Raw genomic sequence first — 21359 nt, forward strand, 5'->3', positions numbered from 1 at the left:
TTAGAATACCACCCGATAGTCGAAAAATCATTTCATATCAAAAAATCCTTTATTCAATTGTACGAAATGGAATTCATCGTTAATTCAAGTCCCTCAGATTCTGAAATGGAATCCCACTCAAGCTCCGAAAGCAGTGTGACCGGAATGGATCAACCAATCAGTAATCATCTATTCTAGATGAACTGAGGATGGGTTCGTAGCCTCCTCAATCATTGGAGACAAGAAGAAGGCGATCCTTTCCATCCACCACATTGCCCTCTTGGCGAAGAGCCTGAAGCACTTACCGGCGAACCTGTCCGAGACACCATTTTCTATCTCATTTCCAGAGTATCCCAACACGAATATATACTACATCAAATTCTAGATTTTATTTATCCGCTCGTCTGAACCGACAATTACCCCGGTGTAATATAAGAAGTCAATGAGCTTTGCGCTCGGGTAGTGGATTTGGAGAATATGGTGCAAAGGTTACAAACACCAGCAGCAACACCGGCATCTACAGTACCACCATCAACAACATCCACATTCCATGCTTCGACATCATAAACTGTCCCACAAACATCGATGACATACACCTTGTAGATACCAAGGAATACCAACAACAATAAACGATGAGGTATTGATTCATAACTTCATTGAAGAAAGATTTTGCGACGATTATGTAATCTCCAAAATCTTAGAGATTATTCTGATTCTAATTACAAATCAGAAGAGTGAACAGAGACAGTAGAGTAGAAACCCTGACCAGAATGGTGCACAATTTACAAGCTAGACTCGTTTTACCAACAGCATCATCAGTACCATCAGCAACGTCAGCATCAGTAACACCTATAACTTCACAAGCTTTGCCAGTTCAAGAATCACCGTAGACATCATTTACAAATCAACAACGAAGTATAGTGTATCAATGAGTTATGAAGTATTAACTCATTTCCTCTGAAGAATTTATATGTATATTTTGGAACCATAATAAATTTTTCCGTACTAAGCTATTACGTGTGAATCTTAACTACTCAGTTAATTCATATTACTAATATGCTATGATGTACATCCTTCGTCAGTGACTTAACCATCGTTAACTACAATCTCTGTTTCAATTCAATGAATTATATTCCATAATAAATCAAGTGTATTATTCAAATATATATTTGATTTTACACTTTCATTGTCAATATACTCGAAATTTTATAGAAATCATCATTAATGTTTGGTGAAGTTCACAAGAATTTTACAAACACCAACCTCTTTCAGCGATAAATAACGAAGTATTTCATTCACATTGAAGAATTACTCAAAAAAGGTTACGTAATTTCTAAAGTTTTATAAATTATTTAATTCTAGTTCCAAACATAAATCAAATGAGTTTAATTTAATAATAACTCATTAAATCTATACTATATCTGAAGAAAATATACATACATATATATTTTCATAAGGACTGTAATAAAATTCTTTTGTACAAAATATTAATTGTGAAATTTTTTTTTAACGGGTAGGTAATACCCGAGAGATATATAAAATTCACAATTAATATGTTATATCCTTAAATTCTGATTTAGCAAATCATCAACTATACTCCCTACTTTCACAACAATATACATTCTTTTATAGAAATCAAAACAACTATACTCATTCAAATCCAATTACATATTCTAATTTCGAAATCTCAGAATTCAATTCGAGATATAACCGAAATCATCACTCTTAGATTCCTACATCTTTTAAAGCTATACTTTGACTTCAAAACTGTGCTAGAACATCATATGTATATTAACGACTACAATTTGGGTTCAAACCCTCTGAAATTCCTGAAGACACTTTAAATAATGAACAATCGAGATGATGATCTAACCACATGTTACCCACAGTTATGTACCTGAAGAACTCTTGAAACCAAAGTCATAGTTTAACACGTATCTGTGTCAGACTCTTTGGCATTTATTAGCTAAAATAACTTTGCAATCCTTTTCCAAAGTAGTCAGTTTTGTCACAGCTCCAGCAAGTCAACTTCGACTTTTCAGTCGAAACAGCCTTGTTATAACCTTGATATATACGTTGCCCTTTCGCCATCGTTATCGGGGAACCGTTTATGTTCCACCACATTAGCAATAAACTTACCAACAACTCCACTGATCTTTGATTTTTCTGAAAAATCATTATATTTATCAAAACCCCATCATTTATTCATCTGCATCTTGTAACGAAAATTGCCATACGAATCATCGGGAATTAGCAGTCAGTATTTTGAAATCTCGTAGCATTTCTACGCCAACAGTCATATGTGTACATATAACGAACTTACATACTTCGAATGTGAAGTTTCTGAAAAACACCCCGAACTGCGAAATAGTTCTCGAAATGCCGATGAAGCAGCAAAAACTATAAATGACCTTAACAGTAAAAAGTTTGATGATAAAGAATAGTGTGTTGGCAAAGCTCAGAAAAAGAGAAGGTTTGGAACTGGAAAACGGATTGAGCAAAGTATGAAGGAGGCTGTGGAAAAATAACAAAGACTAAACCTGCTTTCAAAGAATCCAAATGATTCAGTATCTGCTGAAGTCATTAACGAATACCTTACTCCTTACTCTAAAATCATCGCGAACAATATTCTTCATCACCCTTTGATCTTAGATATTCTAAGATATCATCGTATCTTTCATTATAAATATCTTCGATGTTTCTGAAGATATCTTCATAACTATTGTTATCCAAAATCATTTACCTCTTAGCGCTATCTATGTTATATCATAAAAGAAACTATTTTAGTTTCTAAATTCTGAAACCTTCGAGTTTAAAGTATGAATGTTTTGAAAGTAGTGTTGGGAACTGAAGCATGAGTTAGTAAAATATAATGACACTTGATCAACGTGATTATATTACAGTAAGTCATGCTGAGTTTCTAATGGAACGTGATGATTCACAGACCAAAACGTCATCATGTGCCATGTTACGCGACTCTTACATTCTATCTAATCTTCAAACATATCGAGAACATATCATCCTGATAGTCCTATTTTTTTGAGGTATTCTTGTAATTTGACAAATCAAGATCGTGCCATTACCATTTCCTTCTTAGAACCTTAACTATGTTCATTCCGAAATTCATACCTATGAATTCTGGACCATTACTTGTTGCACTTAAAGCTGGGAAGAGAAAACAAAAAGGATGGAACTCCAAAATATAAAGGAAAATATAAAGCCGATTACAAACTCATAAATTACAAACTGTGTATATCAATGCGAATAGCAACATAAATACACGGGAGAATGAAGAACACCATAACCTCAAGGTAATAGTAGAAGTTAACAGATTCCTCCGGTGGGAGTTGGAAAAGAATAAAGACATATACGATAGTCAGAATAAGAACAAGGATCAGAACTGGATTAAGCATTGTTACAATTTTTAGATGTAAGGATTAAGGAAGAAAGTATAGGGATGATGAAAATAATGAAATGGAAGAGGTCAATTTATAATGAAATTATCAGACAGAGCAATCAAGGCAGATCATCGCATTTAAATAAAGAGGTCTTAATTTTCTTAAATCCTGAAGAATCAGATCATATTCAGATTTTGAAGATTTTCTTTAAATCCCTTAAATTCCGAAAATTGACTGTGACTACGTCAAAAAGTTAAATCTCTATCTCAATCTTTTATGGCAGCTTCACTCGTACGCTCCACATAATCGAATCATTTTATCTATGTTAATCAATAACGATAAAACTCTACTTAACAACTCATATTCGTCATAAAAACATTTTTATTGTTAGCCATGACGACCTCACTCAAATTTCGGGACGAAATTTCTTTAAAGGGTAGGTACTGTGACGACCCGGAAAATTTCGACTAATTTTAAATCAAACTCTCGATATGATTTCATATTTTCGACACGATAAGAAAAGTCTGTAATGTTGAATCTCAAAATTTTTGAACGGTTTAATATATTCATTTAATTTCGACCATTTTCGATGATTCACGAACAAGTATTTGCAAATAGGTATGTATATATATATATATATATATATATAGAAATTTATAATATTACATTTCATGTAAATAAATATGTGTTAATATTAATTTGATATATTAATATTATTAAAATTTATTATTTTTATTAACAATTATTATTATCATTAATATAATTACTAATATTATTATTTAGTATTATCATTATTACTAATATTATTAAAACTATTATTGTTATTGTTAAAGTACAACTTATTATTATTATTAATATCATTATAAACATTATTATTAATAATTAATAATACTATTATTATTAATATTATCGATATTATTATCATTGTTATTAATATTATTAATATTATTACGATAATTATTATTATTATTAATATTAATATTATTATATTTATTAATAATATTAATTATTAATTATTAATATTAATAGTAATACAAAATTGGATAAAAAGTGTAATCTGTTAGATATCTCCATCTACTATATTTTTTTTCCTTCAGCTCATGACTTTTTCATCAATCCACACTCCACTACAAAACATTAAGATCTATTCCTGTCTGCTGCAATCAATCATTCAATTAACATCATCAATATCATTTATATACTGCCATTCGGAAAAGAAGAAAGAAATAATTAAACCAAATTGGTTATCAATCCCTATCTGCTCTAATCTTATTTTTTTTCTTCCCTGTGATATACTGTCAAACAATAGTAACCCTACAAATCATACCTCGATCGTCCTTTAATTCTATTACAATTATCCAACAACCAAACACCTTCATTAACCACGACAACCAAAACACCATGAACATCCTTCCTCTTTATTTTGTTGACCAAAACCACCATCAATACCACCACCCTGGACCACCCAAACAACCATCGAAACACTGCAGTAGCTGCTCGTCTTCTATTTATAGCTGCTTTCACCCACCTGTCATTGCTAACTTGTTAATCTTTACTCACTAAACAACAATTGCAAACGTCTACTGTATTAAAATTGTTGCTGCACCAACTGTTGCTGCTACTTGTCGTTCTATTTTCTGTTACAGTCAACCGGCCACAACTATCATCACCTTCACACCACCAAACCTGAACCAACACAACAACATCTTTACTTCTATTTTCTATTTACCGTCCCTGCAAACACTCATTTACAACATCAACCCATCACGTTTATTGCTACCACTATGTTGCTGCTACCTGGTTCTGTTTCAACTGGAATCAAAACAATCACCACTTCTTTCTTGGTTGTTTCTTCTTCGTGAACCTCAAAACCATCACAAACATAAATTCTTTAAACTTTACCTGTTGCTACCTTGTTTCTGTTTCATAATGAAACTACCTGCAATCAACACAAGCAAACAAGCACTTGTATGTGCTATTTCGAAAGCCACTGTATTGATAATTGTGGCTGCTAGCAACCAAAACCACCAGAAAGGATTCACAAAATTTATTCTAAGGGTTCTAAAACCTTACCTTCACTATATCGTTTCCAATCGTTCTGGAGAATAAAACCTTGGATGACGAGCTCAAATGAAGAATATGATTAAATTGAAGATGAAATTGTTGATGTTATTCAGACATGTTGATGCACGAGAGAAAGGATCTGATTATACATCAAGATCCTAAACCAATTTATGTTAAACAACTTCATTGAAGAATTTGTGAATTTGAGCTCATATTGAATATCGATCGCCATAACTTGATTATGGATTCTGAATTGTGCCTGTTATGATTTGGTGAATGATGATAATTAACAAGGATGAACGAAAATTTTAGATGATGATGGTAATGATAATCGCGATGAAGATGAAGATAATGAATCGGTATGAAGTGTGTCTGACCGAACCCTACATTCATCCATTTAATCGAGTCATTTGTACAGTGTTGGGTTTATGGGATCTACTTGATCAATTAAATGGGTTTGATAATTTGGGCTTCTTAATTTAAGATGTTGGACTAAGCCCACTTGATGTTATTAAAGGTATTATTATTATAAATATCATTATTATTATTATTTTTATCATTATTATTATTATTATTATTATTATTATTATTATTATTATTATTATTATTATTATTATTATTATTATTATTATTATTATTATTATTATTATTATTATTATTATTATTATTATTATTATTAGTATTATCATTATGGTTAAAAACATTATTGTTATTATTACTATTACTATTATTACTATTATTATTATTATTATTATTATTATTATTATTATTATTATTATTATTATTATTATTATTATTATTATTATTATTATTATTATTATTATTATTATTATTATTATTATAAGTATTATTATTAATATTATTGTCATTATTATCATTATTTTTTTTACATTTATATTATTATTTTTAACATTAGTATTTTATTATTATTATCATTATTATTTTATTATTATTATTAAAATAGAAATAAATATCAGCTATAAAGAAACACTTTAACACATATAACATAACTATATTGATATTTTTATAATAAATACTAATTATTAATTTAAAGTATATAAAATGAATATATTTAATTAAATTATTAATGAAACCTATAAATTATTAAAATATAAAAATTTTATCAATAGTAATAATATGTACAATTGTTCGATTTCAATTATATGTGTTGATATAAATACTTGATATAGGTTCGTGAATCTGAGGCCAACCCTGCATTGTTTAGTATTGTCGTATGAATATTTTTACTACAAAATATTGTATTGTGAGTTCATTTGATTCCCTTTTACTCTTTACATTTTTGGGACTGAGAATACATGCGCTGTTTTTATAACTGTTTTACTAAATGCTTTGAGATATATTTTTGAACTGAGAATACATGAACTGCTTTTATAAACGTTTGACGAAATAGACACAAATATTCAAAACAACATTCTATGATAGAATTATTTGGATTCAGAGGTTCGATTTCTATAAAGATTGTATTATCGACCATCGGTGAGATGATTTCATCGTTGCACTACGCGTTAGCTACTAATATGGTTCGATTTTGTAGTTAGTAACGGTGAGATGATTTTGCATTGCACTACGCACTAGCTACCGTTTTAACTTCCCTCGGTGAGATGATTTTGCATTGCACTACACACTAGCTACCGTTGTAAAATTATATTGTATTAACTACCACAGTGAGATGATTTTGTCATTGCACTACGCATTAGCTACCGTTGGTGAGTTGTTTGAAAGGTTCCGGTGTTCTTCATATGAATGATTTTTACAGCAGTGAGCAGACCTGCACAGATTGTTTTCTAAATATGATTATCTTGTGGTCTATTAAAATTTTGGAAATGATTATTTATGATAAACTAATGAACTCACCAACCTTTTGGTTGACACTTTAGAGCATGTTTATTCTCAGGTATTAAAAGAAATCTTCCACTGTGCATTAGCTCATTTTAAGGATATTACTTGGAGTCATTCATGACATATTTCGAAAGACGTTACATTCGAGTCGTTGAATTCATCAAGATTATTATTAAGTCAATTATAGTTGGATGTATTATGAAATGGTATGCATGCTGTCAATTTTCGATGTAAAGAAAGTTTGTCTTTTAAAAACGAATGCAATGTTTGTAAAATGTATCATATAGAGGTCAAATACCTCGCGATGTAATCAGATGTGATTGTATTCGTTCTTATGGATTAGGAAGGGTCATTACAATATTATCGTGGTCTTCGTGTATTTATCAGCGCATCATATAATTTATATATACATGTTATTGATTTGATGAACTCATAAATCTAAAACACTGAAGTCCATAATCGTCACCGTCGTGTCTTCGAGATTTCCATATATAGAGGCTTTTCGGAAGAACAGAAGTCAACAATTACTTCAAAATTACGTTCAGGAAAACACAACACTAATCGTCATCACCATCGTGGCATCGCCTATGCGTCTTCCATCTCTAATTATCAACATCGTTTTTATAAGCTTTGTTGCTTCATCTTCTCCGTGAGGGATACATGTTGGGGAGATATTTTGGGAAGAGAAAGTATAGGAACGGTTTCTGGAGTATATGAACGGTTTTGAAGTAGTGGTTTGAGATCAGTAATATCCTCTTTAATAATTTAAAATTATCTGATTTAAACTTCCTATGATGCCCTTTTACAGTTTACATAAAGTTCCATTTATTACGATGATGCCACAAATTATTGTAACCCTTGATCAAAATATTCAATGGACATGATAGGTTCTTCCAGTTCTTTCCTTTTTATTGGTTCTCATTTGAAATATATATATATATATATATATATATATATATATATATATATATATATATATATATAGAGAGAGAGAGAGAGATAGTAGAGAGATCAAATGAGAACTTTTTGGTGTGAGAATCCCGAGAACTCAAAAATACACCAAAATACACTAAAATTCGAGCGAAAAAAGTGGAGGGCGGGCAAAAAAGAACGAATTCGAGCAAAAATGGGGAAATTCGAGCAAAAAAAAAGGCGGGCGAACAAAAAATTGATAGTCGAACAAAAAAAAGGCGGACAAAAATGTGTTCTACATTTTTGAAATTCGAACAAAAAAATGTAGAACACATGATAGTCGAACAAAAATGTGTTCTACATTTTTAAAATTCGAACAAAAAAAAGGCGGGCGTACAAAAAATTGATAACCGAACAAAAAAAAGGCAGGCAGACAATAATGTGTTCTACATTTTTAAACTTCGAACAAAAAAATGTAGAACACAAATGTGTTCTACATTTTTGAAATTCGAAAAAAAACATTTTTGCTCGACTATGATTTTTTTGTTCGTCCGTGTTTTTGATTTTTGCTCGAATTTCCTTTTTTTTGCTCTCCCGCCACTTTTTTTGCTCGAATTTCAGTGTATTTGTTGTGTATTTGAAGTTCCTAGAGTTCTCACACTAAAAAAGTTCTCACTGGATCCTAATTTTTTTTCCCGGCATCAAGATCACACGAAAATATGAATATTTAGAAGAGACACTTCGTGATGAATGTTATTATTTAGGCGGGAAAACGATAAAAAAAATAACATTCAAGATAATATTGTTCGTGAAGAATATGAACGTTTTTTTTTTTCTTCATGTTTTGTGAAGTAAAATTTAGCCCGATTTAGAGTTTAGGGTTTAGGGTTTAGGGTTTAGGGTTTGGTGTTTTGGGTTTATTCCATAAACCCAAAACACCAAACCCTAAACCCTAAACTCTAAACCGTACGTGTTAAAAACTCAATCTAAATCCTAAATCTAAACCCTAAACCCTAATATCTAAACCCTATAAACCATAATATCTAAACCCCAATAGCTAAAACCTCAACATACGCTCGAAAAACACGATAATTGTTATATATTACTTCTTCGAGCGTTTTTCCGCCAAAATAAAAACATTTATCACAAAGTGTCTCTACTAAATGTTCATTATATATATATATATATATATATATATATATATATATATATATATATATATATATATACGTGAACAAAGTTTTTTCAAAAAATGAAAAAAAAAGTTTTTGTTTCCCCCGCTTCCTCCCGATTGGTTATATATATATATATATATATATATATATATATATATATATATATATATATATATATATATATATATATATATATACATATACAATTTACAAAGCGTGAAATTTAAATCCTATGTGTCAGACTGTCCTTTCATTCAGAGCAATTATGCCACGTGGAATTTTACTGTTTTAAAATTTTTTGTCCTTTTATTCTGATAAAAATACACATGGACCAATGAAACCATCATGCCTTTTCAACTCCTGCACCTTTCCTATTTCTCTTTCTCTGTAAAAAAATCCCCTATAACCAATTACTCCTGCGACGATGGCCGGTAGCCGCCACTTTTTTATCCTCCAATACCACCACTGAATTCCATGAATTTTTCTGCACAATACCCTATCAATTTCCTATAAAAACGAAACATTATATCATTATGCCAGAAGTGTTTCCGTCGATTTGCGGTTTGTTGTGGTCCCCAAGGTTTTTGTGGATGCTAGGAATTCAAATTATGGTTGCCAAAGTTTTCATGATTTTCTAAATCGATTTCTTGATTTTCTTAATCGAATTCATGGTTTTTCATTGAGTCGTTGAAGGTCACGATTCATAGCCAAAAATTAGGAAAATCAAGTTAAGTATTGTTATGAATTAGGATTTTTATTGAGGTTTTTGAATTAATTCTTCATAAACTCTGGAATTCAACTACTCAAATACAATTTACTTCTGCCTTTTTCATTAGGGTTACGCCGCTCACACCAAACGACTAAAAAGTCAACTTACTTATACTCTCTGTTTCTTCAATCCTAATTAATATTGAATGTTTAATTTATTTTCAACACGTCACTACTAACGTAATGTAGTAAAACAACTCATGTGCTAACAATCAGAAGGGTCACACACTTTAAAAAAAATCCCGAAGATATTGTAATTTTTGAGTTTATTAAAGGATTATGCATGTGTTGTTTGCTAGGGTTTTCGGTTGCAAATAAATTTTGGGTAGGATTTGTATAGTAATTCAAGTATAATGAGAATATAGAATGTAGGTTTACGTAATATCAATTCTTAACAAGTTGCAATGGTTTTAATTATTATCAGTTTTCTATAAGTTTTCAGGTTCTCGGTGAATGCGAGGGGTGATGGTTGTTGGTTTTGCTAACAGACTTTGTTTCTTATCAACTAGGTTCCGCGCCATCTTCGGACTTGGCTGCCAGTCCATGGACTTTGTTTCGCATCAGGGTCTTATAACTCCAATATGATTATTATATTGTTGCTATATGGTTACATGTGCACATTCGATGATCTAAGACGGAAAGACACATGGCCACAAAATGTTATATGCAAGCAGTGAATGTTATGAACGTTTATGAAACTGTCCTTAAAATATTATACTACATTGTAACTTTATTGTTGTGGTCTCTAAATGTGGCAAAATGGATCATCCAGATGGGTCGAGTAATGGGTCAACATAGATACTTTTCGATGAACGTTGGGTAAAAAGATATAAATAACAAGCTTTTGAATACAATTAGCATTTTAGTTATGAGTACAAAAATGATTTCTTCTACTGAACAAAATTATGGTTAACAATCATGTTGTAGCTATGCATATACAATGTAGTTATACTTGGGTTCAGAACAGCCCTTTTTGTCCTGCTAACGGACTTATGGTTAACAATTTTCACTACTTTCACCTCATTTTGTATATCCCGTTTGACGTGTCTCATGACAAATATAAGTTCTAAAGACTTTTGTGTAATGCTAAATGGTTCACTTTGATTTTTGAATTGGAGGTCTTGATTATTAATATGATATATTTAGTTTTTATATTAACTATAGTATCACATCATGAATGGTTCACTTTTCAAATGTTTTCATTTAATAAATTCTTTGTTTACCAATATATTTCTTATGCAGCATGCTTACATATGCATCAAGAACTGAATAGTTCTCCAAGAGTTCCACATGTGCAACATGGTATTCATAATTTCAGTTTTATGATAAACTTAGTATTAATAATTTTAATTTTATTACAAATATATTGATATTCTTGTAACTTAAACACTTTTTAAATATAGCTATGTCAAGGTCTCTATTTTAATGTGACATTGTTTAATATATTATGTATCATTGTAAATTGTAAATATTGTTAATCACATACAGACAAATATTGCACTTGGTGTTTCTGTTGGTAGTAAAGGCGGAGGGAACGTACTTGGTGCCACATCAGATTTCTCTTATTTTTAATTGGTAAATGCACTGCAGACCCTGATGCTTTTAAAGAAGTTGGCGGAGAAGACTTCTTGAGGTAAATCTTTATCTTTAGTCAGGTAGCAAATGTCAAAATGGGCTGGTGGAGTAAGGGATCAAAATTGATCTTTTTTAGTTTTATCTAATCAATTACTTTGGGAGCCATATGTGGCTACATAATTTTACTTTTCAAGTAATAATATAGTTGTCTGAATAAAATGTTTTATGCTATAAAATACACATTAAACGACCTTTGATCCGTTTCTCTGTATGACCTGTTAGAGATAAACCATAACCCAAATTGACCCCGTTAAATGAAAATGGGTAGAAATTGCACAAATTAGCTTTGTGTTCCTTGGTTTCCACATCTTTTGCATATCATATCAGACTAAGCGGTCGAATGATATTTGACATGGAGCTACTAGATGATACGGACTCTAGGGTGGCTTATTTCTCATCTACTTTCCTTTTAAAGGTTACAATTTAAGGAATTTTATTTTCTATCCATAAACTAATTCGCGAAACATTGTAGCAATCTTATTGAAAGATGTTTACCTTTTTGCAGATGATGATGACCGAAGAAGCGGATAAATACCAGCGTGGACTTTCCTCTCTTGTGTCCAGGGATCAGCAGGTACGCGAAACGTAGTTTAGTCAAAGAAGTTATTAGAATAGCTAATAGTTGTACTATTTTTTCAGATGGTTAAATAAGTAACTAAGGTCCTACTTTAGTCAAAGAAGTTAGTATAATAACTAAAATTTAATGTGCAAAGTATCAATGAGAAACTATTGGAAAATCTTTAACTTCAAATGCGTGATCTACTTCAGTTATCGAGTGAAGGTTTAGGGAATTAGCTTGCACCAACATTGTAGTCTTTTAAGAGTCCCTTTTTATTGACTCAAAGCTGAGTGAACCGCTGATATCACAAAGTCGAAGATGCTTATCAATTTGGTCAAATTTACTCATGAGCTATGTCTAGCCATGAACATATGAACTGCACACCAATTTGAAATTAGTGTGTTCTTTACAAATATATGTTGTGAGCCACTCTCATGCTTCTATTATTATTCTTATTTCTTTGTTTGAATTTTTGATTCAGTGATGAAATAATGCAACACACAATAATGTACATCAACTTTTTATATAAACGGTGTAAGTAGCTCAATGAAATTAGTCATTAATGTTTATTAATTTATTTGTTATTTGATTTTAGAAATTTTATGTAAATAGATTTCGGATGACTGATATGCACGGACTTTGCCAATTAAAGTGTAATTATGTGCAGTTTGACTATTTCAAGCTAAACTCTTTTTAACCGATGCATTACGTATCTGAAACCCAATATGTCAACAAGCAGAGATGAGATGCGATTATAGAATATATAGATACTACATTTTTAGTTGATAGTTAAGAAGGATAAAAAATGACCAATTACATCTCTTGGCTTGAGGCTTATTTTCTTTCTTAACTCATTTGACCACTTTCACCTCTTACTATAACAAAAACGACACAACTATTTAGTTTGATGCTTTGCATGTTAAGGTTGTAATCAATTCAAGCAATGTGAATTTATGTTAGTACTTTGGCCGGTAGCAACTTATCTTCATCTTAATTTAGTTTGAAAATCTAAAAGGGTACTGTGTTGTATAAGATGAAATATGTTTGAAGCATGTAGGATAATATCAAAGTAACATTAGTGTAGGTTGACTTCAGACTTTTTGTGGGTTAATGGCAATAGCGATGGTATTTGTATTTAGCGTAAAAATGGTTATTGCAAGATGACAATTCGTTATCTACCTCTGTTTGGGCTAATTAGTAAAACATGTGCAGGTAACGCTTGACTGAGCGGGTTTCATATAATCAACATCATATATTCGTCATTTATTTATTCTCGGGTTTACTTGAGGTATTTATCAAATACGAGTTTTATTTCTATTTAACGAAGCCATTTTGCAACATAAAAGCCTGATTATCTTTGATTAAAACTATGTTCGATTTACCAACGGGTTGTTTTTCTGATGATGTCGGTGGAAAAGCAGTTACAAGTGAACGCAGTCGTGTCAACTTCTCCATGTAAAGGTCTAATGTGTTTATGTTTTCGGCGAAATTTTATAACCGTGTATGACATTTTAGATTTATTGTATATTTGTAATTGTATCATACAGTTAATCGGTCCCAATACGAACATTTTCGAATGCTATTTTATAGAGCTGTCGTGCAACGCACTGGCTCTTAAAATTTAGTGTATATATATATATATATATATATATATATATATATATATATATATATATATATATATATATATATATATACTACTCATCTCATATACTCATTCTTTCGGTTATCTAATAGGAAGAAGGATAAAAATTGATATATGTGATTCATTAAACAAATGTAATTGTACCATGTTTTATTCCTTCTAGTGTCGATGCATGTCGTGCGTGTATTAATGCGGAATCAACCTTTAAATTTAAAAAACCTATACTATAACGACTTCCCACTTATCCCACACTTACGAGCATTGTTCTAATCGATGTTACACTTACGAGCATTGTTCTAATCGATGTTGTGGAGTATTGATAAGTACATAGAGGTGTGACCTTCAAAGGGTTGGTGAATCTGATTATTCTTATTTCAATCATTATATTTATTTATAGTTATAATTGGGGGGATTATTATTGCAAGAGCAATAGCGTTGGTTGTATTTGAGATAAATTATACTAAAAGGAAAGATGTTGGTTTGCTTTAGGATTATTACATATATTCGGATTTTAGGTTTAAGAACATGTTTTCGAATGACTTTTAATTGTCGAACATGGGTAGTGGTGTGATTAAACGACTACCCTCAAAGTATGGTCAAATAAACAATAACGATTATAGACCGATCGTTAGAGTAAATAGCTCCAAACTAGGTTCAACGCATGGATAAACTAACGGGACCTAATCGGATTCGGTGTGATTAACCAAATCATATTGCAAGGTGGATGTACACTGAAATATCATGACTCTAAGTCTTTTGCGATTCATGATTAACATACAAGAGCGAGGATTTTTAATTAGTGCAACCTAGTAATCCGCTGATGTGCTTAGATCAACTCTAAAATATATAAAACAAAACTAATTAATTTACTACTAGCACATGTTAGAGGAAACTTGCTCGATTAATGTACTAATAGGTGACAGCTAAGTGGTAAGTCAAGTTCGTCCTATAGAGAGTACGACAATTAAGTTTTGTATTAATTTGGTGTCAAAGTTTAATTGGGGAGTTTTGGTTAAATAAAACAATAAGCAAACAAGCAAATAACAATAAAAGAGAAATGATAATCACTTGGAGTTTCACACTTCCCTAGCTATGGATAACTTTTAATGATAGTGTAGTTTAAATGAGTTGTACTTTAGTTCTCAAATATCTAATTACTAAGTTAGACCAACCAGTAAATTGATATTTTAACAATGAATTAGAAGGTTAATATGATTGAAGCATTTGATTTAACTAGGTTCATTAAGTCACCAACTTTCATATATCGGGTAGACGTACAATATGTTACAAAATTCATCTAGATCTCAAGACTTAGGTGTATACTAGACTTAGCCGAGAGCTATTTTTCATTATAGCTGACGGCTCTTCTAATAGCCGGCGACCCTTTTATGTAGATCTGACTTTACTTGAAATTATTCAATATGATAGATCGCAACTAAATGAGCAGATGGGAGATATTTTTGTTGTCTTCCGATTTCTCTTTATTCATCATCTATACATCGTCCAAACTTCGGCATCATATCAATTTCTTTCCTCTTTCACTGTTTTTCCATCACTTTTAAGTCCTTCTCGTTCTTCCATCGGTGCAGGAGGATTGAAGATTTCTTTTATTCGCTCTTTAAATAGAATTTCCTTTAGAGTTTTAGTTAAAGTGTAATGACCCGGCTTTTTCGACTTGCTTTTGTGCTTTGTGCTTTCACGAAACTGCGTATATGTGCGTACTGAGCTAGTTTATGCTATGGGATCTTATTTAATGATTAATTACTTTCATTAATATCTTACAACATGCTATTAAGTGTCTAATCACTTAACTTGATCCCCGAATGCTTTTACGACCGTTGGTGTCACTTGACGTTTGAAACGAGCTATGTACTTGGTACACGTTTAACTTTGGTCATAATCAGAATATTATGACTACGTAATACTAATTGTTATTTTATAATAACAATTACTTGGGTTTTTGGATACTTAATTACGCTTAGTAATTTACTAGAACACACTAATTAGTCTTGTTGGACTTTCTACCTTGTTGGACTTTAGCCCACCCTACTCTAGCTAGTGGACTATTTAATTAGCCCAATTATTAATGACTAGTGACCCAACTATATGTAAGACAAATGCCCATTTATTAGAGGGAACATACTAGCATTTTTGCTTACCATTATCTTTAATGTTCCATGGGATCTCAACATAAGCACCAACTTTAGACAACCATTAACCAAAAAGCAAACTTGTCTCCCCCTTTTGTCCCCCCATAACCTACGGCCTCAAGGGCCTCCCCATACCCTCATTTCCTATAAATACCAAGCTTATTCATTCCATTTTACACTTGATCTCATTCACAATTTACACACACTTACTCTCTTATTTTCTCTCTAGTCTTTCTCACTCTAAAAAGTGTAAGTTTTAAATTTTCTTTTCTTCTTCTTCTTATGGTCACGAAATCATCATCATCATATGAAGATCAAAGCTTTTTAGCTTTTGATCTTGTTACATCTTGTAGATTCAAACTTGGATTTGAATCCTTCAAGAACATGGAAGATTCAAGCTTTCTAGCTTTGAATCTTCACTTACTTTGTTAGATCTAAATCTTTTAGCTTTTAATCTCTTTATTTTGTTGTATAGATTCAAACTTGTGTTTTGTAATCTTCATGTAACTTGAAGATCTAGCTTCATGCTTCAAGGATCTTCAAGAACAATCAAGATTCAAGCTTTCTAGCTTTGAATCTTCATTTCTTTTGTTGGATCTAAGTTTTCTAACTTGTGATCTCATATTTTTGTTATAAAGATCAAAACTTGTGTTTATGATCTTCATGTAACTTGAAGATCTAAGCTTTATGCTTCAAGATCTTCAAGAACACCAAAGATTCAAGCTTTCTAGCTTTGTAATCTCATAACTTGTGTGAAAAGGATCCAAGCTCTCTAGCTTAGGGTTCCATTACTTTGTTTGATCAAATTTATGTTCATACTTGTTTGATTGAATGAAATTTTGTAGCTTTTGTTGTAGATAGAACTTGTATTTGTGTTAAGACTAAGAATATGATGTAACCTTGGTTCATCATCCTTCTAAAACTCTTAAGTGAGTTGTATTCTTACTTGGTCTTAACATATTATGTTTTGATGGTTGAATCTTGGTCAAAGTGATGCTAACACATCAATGAGTTGTACACTTGAAGCTACAAGCATCAAGGATGAGAACCGTGATGAGCATCAAGCACTAAGAATCCTACCGCAGCATTTGTTTGCTGTTTTTCGGGGTCTGATCAGACTCCTGGACTTCTGGAAAGTTTATTTTCAGATAGTTCGTTTCGAGTAGATGACTTTTCGTTTAGGCCTCACCTAAATCCGATATACGGTTTAGGATTTATAGCCTCCCGAAAGTCACTACGCCTTTGTAACGTTGTGCTAAATTTCTGACCTACTCGCACTTAAACCATCGCCACGGTCAAACGAAGATGTGTTAGGTTCTGAAATATGGTCAGCGGTTAGAGGACTTATATACGAAGCCTTGGCCACTGACTACTCGTCTTTTTGATTTGTATAGAGGTAGTAACAGCTGTCCAAAGTCAGCCTTTTTGTTCGATCTCTATTCTTGTTAAACTTACTTTAGCTTTGATGAATGATGATGATGATGACGATGACACTCAAACTTAATTTATGTACTTTTAAACTTTTGGGGACAATATACTGACTTAGTGACCTTTGACTTAGGTTGACGATCTTTCGGACCGACTTACTACTTGCATACTTTTCTTATCGACTTTTTCTGCTTATACACTGTGAGTTATAGCAACCCTTTACTACTTTTACTATTTTTGGGACTGAGAATACATGCACTTTTTACGTTTTACATACTAGACACGAGTACTTAAACTTTATATATGTGTGGGTTACAAAATGGCACAAAGATTCCCCTTAGCTCGGTAACGTTTAATCATTGGTTTCCTAACCGTGAACTCGAATCTTAGATATGGATCCATAGGGTTTGACAACCCCACTCGGGCTAGTCGCGCTAGCAGACAACAGGTGTTTAATACTTCGAGGACAAACGCACTCGTCAAGTGCACTTTTAGGGGGTGATATACATATGTTAAGTCTAGTTACCGGGTGCCCACGGTTAAGCATATACTTTTCATACTGATTTAAACTGCTGATTGAAGCACTGAAATCTCGTGGTCAACATTACATTACTGATTACAAACAAACTATAGCTCACCAACATTCGTGTTGACTTTTAAGCGTGTATTTCTCAGGTGCTTAGACGATGTTGCTTCCGCTGTTAGACTTGCTGTCTTGGTGTTATAGACTTGATGTTATGGACATGCTGTGTTAGATTTCTGCTGCATTACTTAGAGATGTCTCAATCATGAAACTTTTATTTTGCATTTGTAACTTATGTTATTTTCAAACAATGGCTTTGTAATGATCTTTGGGTCACATACTTATGTTAACGCTTCTATTCATAGAAAGCACGTTATCTTTTGTAAAACGCCATCTTTTTATGAATGAAAAACTGGTTTTCAAACAGTATATAGTGTTTGACCTTGTAATGATCCTGTTGTTAATGAACCGTACACGATGGTTTTGTACGCGGCGTCACATAAAGCCATGATTATAGGGTGTCTTTCCAACGACCTTTTTGTGTGATGGTTATATTTGGATGATTGTTTCCTTTCCAACCTTGATGAGAATTATCATTCCTTCAGTGGTACCTATAAAAATACCGTCCTCCGTTGTTCTGTCTGAACTTCCATCAAATTGATGTTGTCCCATTTCTCCAGCTCGCAAATGCTTTTGAGCTATTCCCAGAGCTTGGTGAAGTGTTTTGGATACATGGTAACGCAGTGCATGAACTAGACTTGCAAAACGTCTTTGGTCCAAATAGAAAATGAAACCAGACACCAATTGAGATTCCCAGAATGTCTGGTATTAATTTGCATTCAAGAGTATAAGGCTTCATAATATTTCTCAATGACTCATTGTTATGCATTTTTATCTCATGTGCATCTAGATGTGTCAACACGCAACTTCTCAAGCTTTAATACTGCATAACATATTTAGCTCACAAATCTAAAAAGCTGGTAATACTCCTTGCCGGTTGATCAAGTATAAAATGGTCAAAGGGGTTCGGTTCATGCAAGATCAACAAACAAGGAGGATTTAAGGGTTTCTTCAGTTTAACTTTCCAGTCCGGAGTACCGTGAATAACCATCATACGAGATGATGATCTCATAAAAGGTGGTAAAACGTAACCCACCATCATTTGGGTAAACCGGAGATGATGGCTCATTGGATGGCATTAGGATTTAGTGTTCAAGGAACGTTACATAAGAACCGTTATTATAATTGCGCACATAAAGTATTATGGAAGATGAGTTTTTTCTCTCTATCCCAAATATCCATAATGTGGGGTTGGATGTGAGTATTTATACGTAAGAGTGGCTGACCTTTTCTCTACCACATAGGCGACAAGAAAAGAGGGAGGGGACAGAATATAGAGTAGTACTATTCTGTCGCATGGATCGTGCAGTCAAGTGGTCCACTCCATATCGTGCTATTTTACCACGTCCTACCATTCGTACGACAACTGAGATTCCGTCCTTAGTGCATTGTACTATCTTTTATCTTATTCAATCCCCGCGATCCTTCTGCGCATTTTTGCGATAGCGCAATGCTCTATGCACGTTTCTATGTAGTTGAATCGTGCCAAATATTTTTGCGCCGCTGGTCTTTGGGGATGATCGAGCAAGGCTATGCGGTAATAAGCTTGTGCGATATGTTAGCGTATTTTATTCGCGTCATTGAGTACCCCTAATTCTATGGTATGCGCGGTTTATTCGCGCATGGCGTATTATCATTCCGTATTGAATTGTGATGTGACAGTTCTGACGAATTAATCATTGGGTTCCGTAACGTCACTTTCACGGTTAGGTATTTAAATCCACTGCTCCGATATCTTATTTAATCTGACACGTGTACGGTTCAGATTCATTCTGTACTCTCTCTCCTCCTTTTCTTCCCCTATAAATACGTTCCAATTTCTCACTTTCACCTTTAGTTCTATCTTCCCTCTTTTCACACACATATTTTTACGATGGCTGCAAGTAGCGCGAGCGTCAATTTTTCAAACGTGGGGAATATTATGTCCGACATAAGCCAAGAGCATATTGACAAGCTGGGTACATGGTACCCTCTTATTAAAGAGTTTAACCCTTCTGTCCCGAGCTTTTGTGAGCGCGCTAATCGCCCCCCCTATGGCAAGGTCACGATTTATGATGTATTGATGGAGAGGCGTAATCTACGTATTCCCCCCTCTCTCACCAACTTTTATATGTTAGTACTATCTTACTTCAACATCGGCAATGGGCAGCTGAATCCAAACAGCGCTTGCAGGGTTTCCCTGTTTCAAATGTGGTGCCAGGCGCACTATTTAACGCCCACGGTGAATCTTTTCAAAAACATTTTCAGCTATGAACAAATTGATCAGGGCTGATATACATTCAAAGATAACCAAGGGTTCACTCGAGAGCACTGGTGGAAAAATCCCCCCAACTGGAATGAGATTTTCTTCTTTGTCGATAATACTTTTATCCTTTCTTCCTATGCCATTATAAAGCAATGGTAATATGGCTTCAACGCTGATTTGAATCGTGCGCCTGCATTAAGTTCGGTGGAGCGTGACATGTTAGATAAGTGCATGGGTTAATCTGTGTATATGCACACGCATCAGAATATCGCCTTGTATGTTGGCGGCATCTCTAAACATTGGCCTCGCCCTGATTGTCGCCCTTGCTTCACGCAACACCTCAAAGGTTAGCGAATTTCTTTAGAATTCGTTTGTGTATTGCGTGACTCGTTACTTAATGCATCGTTGTTTCTTGTGTGTTTCTTCTCTTCAGAGATACCATTTGAGGCGTACCTCAAGGCGGAGAAATTGGCACATGTGGCTACTACCTATGCGCCATTGCACAAGACTGCTGTGCATGCCCGATCATCTGGCGCGCCTCATAGTTCTTTACATACGCACGGGTCTGCTGAAGTGGGGTCATCTAGTTGCCACATGTTTTACATTGGTAAGTGAATATTGACACCCAAGGAATTCAACGACATGTTTGTGCCTTTTGTTCCCCATTTTATTTATAACCCCTCATCCTCCTCGAAGTGCGGAAGACCTGGTAAAATTCTATTTGCGCGCTTGATTTCCTTACCGCATTTTACTAATTTTAATGTGTTTTTGTCTTTTTCAGATGACGATGATGCTGATGACGAGCAAGCGGTTCCATCGAACTCCGTAGATATTTCCCCTAGTGTGAGCGTCAAACCAGCGAAGGTTTAGACGATGATGCGGGCGTTGATGCAATGGA

The sequence above is a fragment of the Rutidosis leptorrhynchoides genome, chromosome 11 (assembly GCF_046630445.1).
Source record: "Rutidosis leptorrhynchoides isolate AG116_Rl617_1_P2 chromosome 11, CSIRO_AGI_Rlap_v1, whole genome shotgun sequence".
NCBI classification, from domain to species: domain Eukaryota; kingdom Viridiplantae; phylum Streptophyta; class Magnoliopsida; order Asterales; family Asteraceae; genus Rutidosis; species Rutidosis leptorrhynchoides.